Raw genomic sequence first — 13,826 nt, 5'->3', positions numbered from 1 at the left:
TACAAGTATCCTGGCACAGCATTAAACGCCAGCAGGGGCAGCAAAGTCTCTACAAAACCCAATTTTGGACGTGTTGGTTGCCATCTACAGATTCTACAGCTTCTGGGAAGTGGGAAGAGTCTCAGCTCATCCATGACGGTCAGTAGCTCATCACGACAGATGAGTACTGTAGCAGACCGTGAAATCTGTTCACCAGGATGCCCTGCCAGAGTGATTGATTGGACCTGAGTGTGTGGAAAACCCACATACAGGAGCAGATGAGCACTAAGTCCCTGTTGTAATGAACGTCTGCCCAGCAGTTAGGTATAAATTATATTTACTCATGTACAAAACTGTGACAGGTGCCATTTGAATTTTCGCAATATTTTATCTGTTTACAACCGTAAACAGACGATGGCTAATGAACTTTTTTTTTTTTTTTTTTTTTTGGCTAATGAACTAGGTTACTTAGCGGAAGAGTCGTTTTTTGTGTGATTATTGGTGCTACTAATTGTTCCTAAACCATACATATTTTTGCTGTTGCTGCCGTTATATTAAAGTAGTAACTGCTTATTATTGTACCTAACAACACCACTCATAGTTAATCCCCAAAATACACATTCTGTCAATTGTTGTTTCACACCAGTATGACTTTACTTTTTTGATATTTTCCGTACAATTACAGTGAATGGAGATCGGATCTGTTAATCTCCAAAATGACAAAAAAACAACATAAAGCTATATTCTGTAGTCAAATGAATAGGCCTACTATTTTGTCCATGATATTTTAAAAACAACATTTTGGTTAGGTTTATCGGATAATATTCCATGGTAATTGCATGACATTCTTTCAAGTACCCTGTCAATAGAGTGTTGCAGGAATGATGCATTTCTGGAAGCCAAAATTTTATTAGCATTTTAGCTATTCGTGTTCCATCGTCCCAAAGTTGAATGGGTTTTTGTTTAAACGCCTGAAATAAAGCCTGTGATTAGGCTAACACAAGTTTTATTCTGTGACATAAACTACATCAGTAATACCTCCTTGGAATATTTTAAAAGCTTTTACTTGTCTTGAAACAGCAGGTGGTTGCACTAGTCCACTTTCACTAGTCCACTTTCACAGCCTCATTGTGATTATAATCGCACTCTTGCAATCTATTTTAACTCAATCTTTCAGGGTAAATGTTTTTAAATAAGACTAAAAGAGCTGACGATGAAGTTACGCGACCGAGATGTAGTTCGTTTATTTAGTTTTTTATTTCTGACCATTGAATTAGGATTTTTCATGAATTTAATAAAAGTTATGTTCATTTATGAAGATTGTTATGATGAACAAAATGTTTAAGAATCACACACTTTTATTGGTCACAGAGATTATTTTCTGCAATAATCCAAAAGCCAATGGAAACATCCTATTGGGTTTTTGTCGAGGGAACCAGGGTGATGCTAACTTCAGGGTTGACCTGCAAAACTACATCATCCCTGGAGCACACCATGGTATATGAATATGGTAATCATTCAGTCAGCACTGCTGTTATTTCAGCAGGTGCTGGACTTTTGAAAAACTTACAAGTGAAACTTACTTTGTTTGGACCAAAGACGTTGATATGGTGGTTTGAGGTTTGGGTGAGAGGAATATCCTGCATTTTGCATTTAAATAATTTTTACAGTGCATTTACTCAAGGCTTGTTCAATAAGCAAAATAAACTTGCATATCCTGTTACATTGCACTTATGAAAGAGAAAAGCTCTTGATTCTTGAAAACTTATTTGCTGTTTAAACATTTTCTTTGGCCTTTTGACTACAGTTGCGACCTCAGAAATTGAGCATGGCCAACCGTTCCTGTTTTTAAAAGCACCCACACGTTCACCTCCTTCTGTTCCATTCCCTCAGTGCCGTGTGTGCAGGCATGAGAGTGTGTTTGTCCTCCTCACATGGCCGGTCCTCACGACTGGCTGCAGTAGCGGCCCACACTCGCCCACACACACATGTGGCCTTTCCTCCCGCCCACTTCCTCTACCCACAGGCCCGTCAGCGTCCGGCCCAGGGCCGTTCTGACCCGAGAGCTCCCCACTCCTTTTCCTGTGAGCCCCAGCGGGGACGACCGCAGAGTTATTAGGCCTAATGGCCATCTGGGTTCCATTAAATACGGCCTGTGTTGTATGTTGGCTGCAGAAAAGATCTACCACTGTTTCTGTTTTTAAATCACCAGGGAGCATTTTGGCAAACCCCAGGATGATGCAACAACACTTCATTTATCATCCATGTACAGTTGGGCTTTCTGTGGTATCAAAGCATCAGTATATGTGTGAAATGCCATGCAGGTCATTTCATACTTGTGGTTGTGATGTTTGGTTATGGTAAAATAGAAGTAAAGGTGCTTATTTATGTCGTAGCACAAGAAAACCTTACTCTCTACATCCACTGCCCTTCTGTGTAAAACCATGGGCAAACCTCAATGAACCATTGGAATATATTGTAAAATGATATATTGTAAAATCATGTGATCAAAGCTGAATTTTCAGCATCATTACTCCAGTCTTCAGTGTCACATGATCCTTCAGAAATCATTCTAATATGCTGATTTGCTGTAGAAATATTTCTTATTATTACTGACAGCAAATCTCATGACTATAATATAGTATTTAATTTTTTTAATAAATTTCATAAATAAAAATATTTTTAATAAATGTTTTATAACATTTATAAAAATAAAGTGCAAGCATAAATACTTGACCATTTAAATGTATTTTTATAATATTTTTTTATATTAATAAATATTTAATTGTTAAATTATTTTATAATATAATTGATAATTATTTAATTGATAATTTTTTTAAATATAATTTATTACAATAATAACAATCTTCTGCTTTTGCTTTATTTATTGTTTATTTATTGACATACGACCTTGACATGTTTTTGGGTTTAATGAGATTCACTCACACACTCTCACCAGCACACGAGGCCCGATGTGCCATTGGGCAAAATTACACAATTTCTGGTTTAATAAAAGAACATCATAAACCCACCCATTGTTTCTCTTACTGTGGCCACAGTTGCATAATTTGCTAAATATACACCTTTTTGTTGTTTAAAAAGATTATGCGCTTGAAAAACAGGCCAGTTAGCCAGCTGGTGTATGTTGTAACTACATCATCTGGACCAAAAAGCATCTTTCTCTATTGGCATCCATTCAAAAGTAACTGTGCACTCTGACAAAATAATTTTATGGCAAGATTTAAAGATGATATTTCAGATACATTCCTTTTGGTATAATGAACAGTGCTGGGGAAAGTTACTTTTAAATATAATACCGGTATGTTACAATTACATTACTTTTTGTAATCGTTCTCTTCCAGGCCTTGCGTGTGTTTGTTTAATATGAGGCCGTAAAAAAGTAACTCAAAAATCAATGTGTAACTTTACAAAGTAATGCGTTAATCAAATAAGTAATCTGATTACTTTAACTCTGCACATTACTTGTAATGCGCAACCCCCAGCACTGATTATAAATCACAAACATCAGAGATGAAAAAAGAAAAAAAGCTTGTAGAAAGGAGTATGTGTGTGTTCACTTTTATAGGTGACACTGATCAATTTTGCTGAGGAAACCGCACACGTGTATCTTTTCAGATGTAGAGGCGTGCTGGAAAGCCGGCAGTCTTTTTGTTGGCACCTGGAGCCGATCCAGACGTGTGGTCGTGGGGGTACAGCGCGGAGAAAAGAGGAAAACACATCTGGAGCTCATGGCAGCCGGCGCCACATTGGGCCCCAGAGTGGAGATGAGAGGGCAGGGCTGCTAAAACACGCTTTTATTAAAGAAACATTCATAAATCATCTCTGATTAATTCAGACAATGTTCTGAATTTAACATGAAATACTTTTACAGAGTAACAGCCTGAATTGTTGCCAGACTTTTACAGAAAAACCCCATCACAGTCTCACAGAGGCTTTATGGCATCTCTATTAAGCTCATATGGCTAATGTTGGAATATGGACACTTTTGTTTATTCATATACAGTCATGACCAAATGTTCTAAAACACTTTGTGTTCTGACAGTAAATAAAAGACACACACACACACACATAATAAAAAATAGTTAATAATAAACTATGCCATGATTTTTTGAGTGCAGATATTTTTACCTGGTTGTTTCCTTTATGTATGACTGACAAATATGCATGTTTAGGAAATGAAGTCCACCACTTCGGATATCCTGAATTTGACACATGTCTGTATATGTGGCTGTGAGTGTTGACGTTGTGTGGCATGTGTGTTTTCAGCTGTCCCATCAGCAGAGGGAGAGCTTCTTCCTGTGTGGAGGGCGAGGGGGGCTGCCAGTGTTTATACCCTGTGGCGTATTTGTTTGCTCCAGGATCCCGCAGAGCATTCGCTCACTTCTTGAACAATAAACATTGTTGATTGCTGACGAAAGCACTGGTCCCGGTTTCTCCGAAGTCCGGTGATTTAGAGGTGCCCGTGGTTTGCCGAAGTATCCCCGGGGCCCTGACTGTGGCACAGAGACCGTAAGTGTAAATACTCTCAGTTTGGACTTCATATACACACACTTTGTAACATCAAACTGTACGTGAGCTGGTGGAAGGAGCTTGATTTGTGTCGGGTGATCACAGGCGCCGTTTTGACCTGTTTGCACACTGATGAATCATATGGTGTGTCCCACAGTGGAGAAAACACCCACGTAGGGGATTTATTTGATCATTGAACTTTAGTGTTTGAAACAGAATGTTCTGTCATGTATATATTGGATATATTTCTGCATTAATAGCATTAAAAACGGCATTAATAGAAAAAACAATCAACTGATAAAAAACAAAAAACATGCTCTGCATGAAGAATGAGTATTCTACGTCAGAACGTAGGCTCACTATTGGCCGACGCTGGTCATGTGTGTGATGCTGGCCAATAATCAGCCGACGTTCTGACGTAGAACCCAGAAGCTCTGCACTGTTTACACGTCAACACACGGAGAATGAAATGGAAGATAAGAGATTGTTAAAGGAACACTCCACTTTTTTTGGAAATAAGCTAATTTTTAACTAATTTTTAGAATCCATTCAGCTGATCTCCGGGTCTGGCGGTAGCAGTTTTCGCATAGCTTAGCATAGATCATTGAATCTGATTAGACCATTAGCATCTCTCTCAAAAAAATTACCAAAGAGTTTCGATATTTTTCCTATTTAAAACTTGACTTTTCTTTAGTTACATCGTGTACTAAGACCGACAGAAAATTCAAAGTTGCATATTTTCTAGGACAATATGACTAAGAACTATACTCTCATTCCTGCGTAATAATCAAGGAACTGTGCTGCCGTACCAGCAGGCGCAATGATATTATAAACTTAGTGCCGGTCACGTTGGAAGTTTCCTAGCTGGGGACTATTTTCAGGCGCTGCGTAATATCATTGCGCCTGCTGGTACGGCCTAGTTCCTAGTCATACTGGCCTAGAAAATCACAACTTTTCCTTTTCTGTCGGTCTTACACGATGTTACTACAGAAGAGTAGTTTTAAAAAAGTTTTAAATACGAAAAATTTCGGAACTCTTTGGTAATTTTTTTGAGAGAGATGCTAACGGTCTAATCAGATTCAATGATCTATGCTAAGCTAAAAGTGCTACCGCCAGACCCGGAGATCGACTGAATGGATTCAAAAACGGTAAAACTCAACTGTTTAACTCTAGGGGAGTTGGAAAATGAGCCTATTTCCAAAAAAAGTGGAGTGTTCCTTTAAATAAAGTAGTTATTTTGGGGGGGTTTTGCGCACAAAAAGTATTCTCGTCGCGTCGTAATATTAAGGTTGAACCACTGTATCTACATGGACTATTTTAACAATGTTTTTACTACCTTTCTGGGCCTTGAAAGTTGCAATGACGTTGCTGTCAATGGAGGGACAGAAAGCTCTCGGATTTCATCAAAAATAACTTCATTTGTGTTCCGAAGATGAACAAAGGTCTTACGGGTTTGGAACGACATGAGGGTGGGTAATTAATGACAGAATTTTCCTTTTTGGGTGAACTAACTAACCCTTTGACTAAAGCCGCGTTTCCACCGAAATTACCCGGAACAATTTGTCCCAGGAACTTTTTTCCCAGGAACTTTTTTTGCCCCAGACCGGTTGCTTTCTGCGTTTACACCGCGGTCTAAAGTACCGGGAAGATTATAAACTGCGCGCGTCTGCTCCTCCCACTGTCTGCGACGCACAGTAATCAGTTTGGAGCGCCACATTTATAATAAGTATGGAGGAGATTCAAACTGTGCTGCAGTTGTGTGTGATGTATTGCGGACATTGACCGTGAGACGGCTGGGACGAACGCGCAGAAAATTTCCTGTTACACAAATACGCGTAATAAAGCCTGTACCTCGTCGTCGGTCCAGTGTTTTTTTATAATTAAATTCCATATTTGCAGACAGACAACTCTTAATGCATGAAGCCACGAACCGCAATAGATTGTTTAAAATGCCGGTTAAAATAGAATGCTGCGTGGAGTCATCCAGTCAAAATGCGGCGTGAACACAACCAATCAGCATGTTCAGCGCACAAGTCCCACCCCCGAAAGTTCCTGAACTTTGAAAAAGTACTACCTCGCCAGCAGGGACTTTCTGAGGGGGAAATATTTACCTGGAACTTCATTTAGACCCTGGTTCCTGCGGTGTAAACACACCGAGTACCAGCCCAAAGTTCCTAGTTCCTGGGGAAAGTTCCCGCGGTGGAAACGCGGCTTAAAGTACACTTCTTTGACAGATCTACCACACCAGCAGCGGTGTAACTCATGTGTGCAGTGCACAGCAGCCTCAGGATGTGACCGATGGCACTCGCCACAGAATGGGGCAAGGTTAAAAATATACGGAAATGCGGACGGCTCCTCGGCAAGCATCCCGTCACCAGATGCTCTCCCAGCACAGCAGCGTCTCCAAACCTCAGCCCCAGACCCCGCCACAAACTCCAGCGCCAGCCCAGAAACATTCCCTGAACGGCCTGTGTTATTCACAACAACTCCTCTCGGCCTGTTACCATCCATCTCACGATCAGAAAGGACTGGATGCTGAAAAATACAAGCAGAACAGGTGCTCAAGAAATATCATATCTTCATGCAACCAAAATGATATGCTTAATCACTATGAACCCTGCAAAACACCTGTTATGAGTCTAATTTTCATAGACATTTTAACTGTAAAATTAGACTTAAAAAATAGTGTTCATAGTGATCATGGTCATGAAACGACAAGGCGCTTAGAAACTGTGTTATTTTGGTATCATTATAGTACTATTTTAGTTTTTATTCATATTTTGAATAGTTTAGCTTTTAGTTAAAGCTTTTTTACATACCTGTAATTTTTAATTCAGCTTTAGATTTAGTTATCTTAGTACATAAAAATTCAACTTAATAGAAATGAAAATAAGTACCAGTAGTTATTATTAATTGTAGTTATTACTAGCTTTTATTTCCCATCCATCCATCAAAAATCTATCCATCTATCAAGCCATCCATCCGTCTTTCTATAGTATTTCAAAAATCGATCTATCCATCCATCAAAATGTGTGCATTTGCTAATAAAGAAGGGAGAAATCGGAAGCACTGGGGTTGGTCTTATTTTCCAGTTAAAATATCAAAATATTCTTGAAACAGGGTAAATTTACTTGTGAAGCTACACTGCTTAAGATATTAAGGCTTTGGCACTGGAGGAATTGTTTAACTTGTTTTAAGTACAAACAAGTTTATACTTACAAGTTTATACACTGCAGAGCCAATAGGCGGAGCTTCGCGTCCAGTTCTCCCTCTCTGGACATAACGGGTGGAGCTTGAAGGTCCAGCCACACCCTAACCCTACCCATTACCCAATTAGGTCAAGCTCCACCCATTCAGGTGCACAGAGCTGGATGTCATTTGGCTCTGCAGTGAGCACCACTTGTATTTTTAAACTCCTGTGAATCTCTCAGCATGACTCAGCAAGGTCATAGAAAGAACTGGGCAGCCTAACCCTAGACAGCACAAAGCCGCACTTTGGCCATCAGAAAGTACCAAAACAGGCTGGTTTTGGCCGAACCGTGTCTCGTCTGTGCTGAATTCACAGCGCGACCACTGACCTAGGTATTCACTCGCCCTTTGTTCTTTAAGGTCCTCGTTTCATTTGTTGGTGCACCACAGAGGATTGTGAATATGCAATGATGCTAAACCACGCAAGCATGTAATTTTCAGAAAATCTGCAACCCTTGTGAACTTTGCAAGTAATGATAGGCTCTCGGATACTGAAAATACTGGATGCATTTCCCATTTAATGGACGATCCTGACAGAAGTGGCAACCGTTTACCACATGACCTCACCATTACCGCATTTCTAGCTGTGTGGCCGTCCTCAGCGCACATTGTGATCTCAAATGTTTGCAGTAATCGTGCATCTACATTAATCTTCATGCAGATTGGGTTTACTGTAATGATAGCATCTTGCACAATTCTGTGCTTTCCGCTGGAATAGCCGGTGTCTCGCAGTTCTTTGCCGGATTGCTCCTTGTGGCGATCTGGGTGTGGCGATGCTCGGCCCGGCAAAACCGCATTTTGCTTTCCTCAGCATCCATCACTGCCAATGTGGCATAAAGTTGCGCTAACACTTCCTGAATGCTGAGAGGACTAAGCACATCCAGATTCATTCAAAATACAAAGAATAAAACAACTAACAGACGCCACAAACCTTGGAATTTGGATGTCATGCAGTAGCTTCCAAAACCCATGTTTCCTCTATAAAGAAAGACAAGTTTGGAAGAACCTGACAGTTTAGCAGTGAACGTTAAATGGTTTTCAAGTTTTCAAAAATACATTTAATTTGCAAAGAACTACATAAAGCTATAAGTCTCCAAGCGCTAACCATTCACAGGTGATGAAGTCTTTGATCAGTTTCATGCAATACCACCAACACATATTTCTCTGGCCGGCACTGCTAACATGTGTTATGCACATTGCGCCTGATTAAAAACGAATTTATTTCGGGCTTTTTATTGAACTCTACTGTAATTCTGATTCTGAATGTGAATCTGCGTTGTGTAAATCACTTGCACAGCTCTATGTCTACATGACTTCCACGTGTGATCAAAGCAGCGGCTGGCGCCAACGCATCTGCTCACTTTCATTAGAGATTAAAGAGAACTCGGACAATCTATACAAATGCAGCTATATCAATAAGCAGAACACCTCCTCGTCAATACAGAATATCATAAGATATGATGACAGGTCATTTTAGGTCAAATGAGAAGCCTCTTATGTGGGTAATTGTATAAACATGCTCCAATATGTGTTCAGTTTGTGTTCCTTATATAGTTTTTATGTAAAAATTAATGTAATGAATAATAAGCTAATGTCAACTTTAACTTTAACAATGTGTTTGTCTAAATGCATCAACAAAAATATATATTTAAAAAAATACTATAATACTTTTAATATACTGTCGTGTGTGTGTGTGTGTGTGTGTGTGTGTGTGTGTGTGTGTGTGTGTGTGTGTGTGTGTGTGTGTGTGTGTGTGTGTGTGTGTGTGTGTGTGTGTGTGTGTGTGTGTGTGTGTGTGTGTGTGTGTGTGTGTGTGTGTGTGTGTGTGTGTGTGTGTGTGTGTGTGTGTGTGTGTGTGTGTGTGTGTGTGTGTGTGTGTAAAATCAGGATTATTGTTCGGTATTGAACAGGTATTGTTCAAAATTCATGTATAACTTTGATATACATATATATATGACAGTATATTAATAGTATTACAGTAGTAATTATCTTCTCCTTAATATTCCATTAAGGAAGGGAATATATATATATATATGTTTATATATTAAGGCTGTCAAAAGATTAATCGTGATTAATCGCATCCAAAATAAAAGTTTGTGTTTGCATAATATATGTGTGTGTACTGTGAATAATTATTATGTATAAATACACACACATTCATGTATATATTTAAGAAATATTTGCATTTATATACTGTATATACATTTATATAATTTATATTATATATAAATATTTTTAATATAAATATAAATGTTTTTCTTAAATATATACATGATTGTGTGTGTTTTTATATATATAAATAATTATTCACAGTACACACACATATATTATGCAAACACAAACTTTTATTTTGGATGCGATTAATCACGATTAATCTTTTGACAGCCCTAATTATATATATATATATATATATATATATATATATATATATATATATATATATATATATATATATATTCATATGTTTTACTTTATGTTTGCCAGTAGGGGCGATCTTTAAATGTAAACTCTGTTGCCATGAATTTGTATTGTAAACATATAATCGAGAAGTTTATATTTGTGGAAACATCAGCATTTAGTTCTCTGATAAGCACCTTGTCGTTTCATAACATTGAGCGTAAGGTCAGTGTCGGTGGCAAAACCAGGACAGAAGCGATAGCAAAAACAAGTCCATGAAGACCATAAACCATGAAGACTGTGTGTCATTATGAAAAATCTTAGGGTGGCAACCCACTCCCAGCCTGTCATTTTCACCATAATGAATGCCTGTTATTATGGATGAGCAGAGCAAAATGACCATAGTTTCCAGAAGAAATTATGCCAATAAACAAACTGCCTAACGTTTTTGTATTCTAATTCTAATGTACTTGGCAAACTGTATTATTAAAGTACAATACCGTGCATCATCTTCTAAAACGACGAAGTACCAACAGTTTTGTTTTTTTAACCTGTAATGCACAATTTGAACAAAAAAAAAGAGAAAAAATATGAGAGTTGCACAAACCAGGATGGTGAGAAATGAGCAAAAAGCCTTGTGTGAAAATGTAAAATGCTGTGGGGTTCAAAACCTCGAAATGTAACAGACCTGAGCCAATCATTGCACTATCCACTATTTTCTCCAGGGTCAAAGTCAGCATGAAACGGAAGGTTCAATAGTCTTTTCTTCCCTATTGTGATCTGAGCGAAATGGCTTTTCGACCAAGAACATTTTTAGAGCAGGGCTTGATTTTGTCCATCAGGAATTTATCGGATGGTTGTGGTTGTGCTATTGGTCGAGCTCATGTGAGTGACAGATTGCCCCGCCCTCACACCAGTAAACACACCATCATAGAAGAGTAGAGATGTTGCTGAAGTTATTTTGATTAATTAATAAATAAATAAAAAGTAAATTAATACATTCTGATTTCATGGTGACTTTAAAACAGGACAGTGTCGCCACATAAATGCTCCTGCACACTGAAACAATAACCAAACCTCTTGGACTTGGATGTTAGTTTGGAACAAATGTATTATATAATCTAATGTGAGTTGAATTATATTGCCACTTTTAGAGGTCAATATAATATTTTCCCTTTTTGAGCATGCCTAAAGCCAAGCTCCCAAGGTCATTCCAGGCCAGGGGATGAACAGTAAAACTGCCACATTTAAAACTTTGGAGTGTTTACTGGGAGCTTTGTGTTCCTGTCTGGCTGCGGTGTGAGTACAGACACACACAGTTTTAGAGGGTAACAGTGGTTGAATTAAAATGCTGGAATCTAGTGAGAGGAATGTGTCTAAAGAGCCAATAGCTAAATAAATGTTTAAAAATCTAAATATTTACTTGACCCTATTTACTTTTTAATTAAACATTCCTGTGCATCACACTATGGAAGCTTGTTTCCGTCATGAAAGAAAAAAAGAAAAAGGTAATTGCGAGTTTATATCTCAAGAGTGCTGAACTTATTACTTGCAATTGCGTATTTATATATCACAATTCTGACTTTTTCCCCAATTTTTTTTATATCCTGCAATTCTGACTTTTTTTCCCTTAATATTGTGAGTTACATATATTTTTAAACAATCTGAATTGTGAGATAGTTGCAATTAACTTTTCCTTTTTATTCCATGTCAGAAACAAGCTTCCATAGTTCATTTGGAATTTTTTATTTATTTAATCAAATATAAAGACATGACATCACAAATAGCCAATGACTTCAATGGAGTTTTATATAGAACCCCAGGGTTCTTGATTCAATTTGAAAGATCCCTTTATGTCAAAAAGGTTCTAAGGAGATCTTAAATATTGGCATAATGACATTTTTATTAATTTTGAAATTAATGAAATTTTATTATGCAGTGAAAAAATGTTTTTCCCATATAAATCCCAATGATATAAGCATATGTCTGTGCGAAATGCCTAATGTGTATGAAATATGTATGTATATATGTGCCATAATGTTTATATGTGCTGTGAAGATGTAAGATGGAAAGCGTTTCTGGAAATGTGAAAGAATTTCCCCCTAAAGGGACAATAAATATACTATACTATACTATACTATACTATACTATACTATACTATACTATACTATACTATACTATACTATACTATTCAGTATCTATACAAGCTGCTTAATTCATAAAATTTAATTAGGATTAAAAATTAATTAATTAAAACTAGATCTATAAAATGATCGATGGAATCCCTAAAAGGTTCTATAAGCACCTGACAGAACCCTTTTAAGTCCCCCTGCAGTCAATAGATGTATCCCTTAAAACTCATCTTTGATCACCAAAATTACATACTTAAAAAAAAATGTCTTCATGCCTTAAAACAGCTTGAATGTAACTCTACACCCTTGCCTCATTTAGTATATGCGGTCCTATGGATATGCAAATTAGCCCCGCCTCCATTTACTCAGACCGGCTCCGAGATCCAGTCGTTGACGATCACACGTTGACCTGATTGGTTACAAGGTAGTTTGTGACGTCATAAACACCAGCGATTTCAAAACGCGTTTTTGAGACTGTCTTTGCAGTTTTAAAGAGAAAATACTCAGCAATGGTGTTGTTGACATTAATTTACACTTGGTTTGTCTTAGACGACGAGCATATTAAAAACACCACATAGACATATAAACGCCAATAAAAACTTGATTTAAACCACAGGGGGACTTTAAGGTTCTATATAGTACCTTTTCTTAAAAGTGTACGCGGTTTAGACCTTGTGCACCAGAGAAACAAGCACGCAGCCAAACTTTTGAGCTTTGTGTTTGAACTTCTGTTTTGCGGTAGCTCTGTATATTTATGGCACCGCTGTCGAAGAGTAAGCTGGTGAAGTGGATTTACTTATTGTAATGAAAGTTATCAGTAGCACTGTAATGTTTGAAGCAGCAGATGTCATAACAAATGTCAATAGATTTTAAAGATTTTAAAACGAGCGGTTCATTCATAAATCCATATAACTTCATGCTTCGGAAGACAGAACACAATGAGCGCAGCGCTGAAAAGGGGCGGGGCTACGTGAGGTCTAGTCTATATAATTCAAACCTAGTTTGCCTATTGTCTTTGGCACAGATTTGCTGCTATTGTTCACCACTTTTTGAAAGGTCAGATAAAAGTTTTAGATACAAGATACAAGTCCAGCCACTCCCTGATAAATGAGACGAAAATAAGCAGAGGAAATCAATACTTCTGGCAAAATGGTGGCATCTGCCTCCAGCGACATTGTGAGATAGATGACCTTCTCATTTAGTCCTGTGTACTATTCATATTACAGGAAAAAAAGTTTAAAATATCACTTGTGTTGCGATACTCATTAGGTTTGTGACACATTCAAAGACTGACGTTCATTGTTGATATCTACTGTTAGGTTGATGAATACTGTCAATTAATTTAATATATCTCTATCAATCACCCCCAAAATGATTCCAAAACCCTCTCAATGATGGCATAAATCAATGTGTTACGGGAGCAGAACCGCTAAAATGCTAGTTCTAGCATTACCGATTGTCCTGAATTGATTCTGCTGCCAGTTACAGTGATACTGTGGAAATGTCTCCTCATTGTTTGTGATTTAACCAATGTTTGAC

General features: G+C 37.7%; 1 long non-coding RNA gene across 1 annotated transcript; it reads left to right on the top strand.

The window, feature by feature from the left end:
- Positions 1 to 82: 82 nt before the first annotated feature.
- On the top strand, positions 83 to 7,570 carry LOC306991758. The gene is made up of 4 exons (XR_013796162.1): positions 83 to 303; positions 4,267 to 4,509; positions 5,864 to 5,978; positions 6,744 to 7,570. It is a non-coding gene; the product is annotated as an uncharacterized lncRNA (long non-coding RNA).
- The last annotated feature ends 6,256 nt before the right edge of the window (positions 7,571 to 13,826 follow it).

This window comes from Phoxinus phoxinus, assembly GCF_949152265.1.
Source record: "Phoxinus phoxinus genome assembly, chromosome: 23".
NCBI lineage: Eukaryota > Metazoa > Chordata > Actinopteri > Cypriniformes > Leuciscidae > Phoxinus > Phoxinus phoxinus.
Note: the sequence above shows the minus strand (reverse complement) of the source record. Positions and strands in the feature narration are given on the sequence as shown.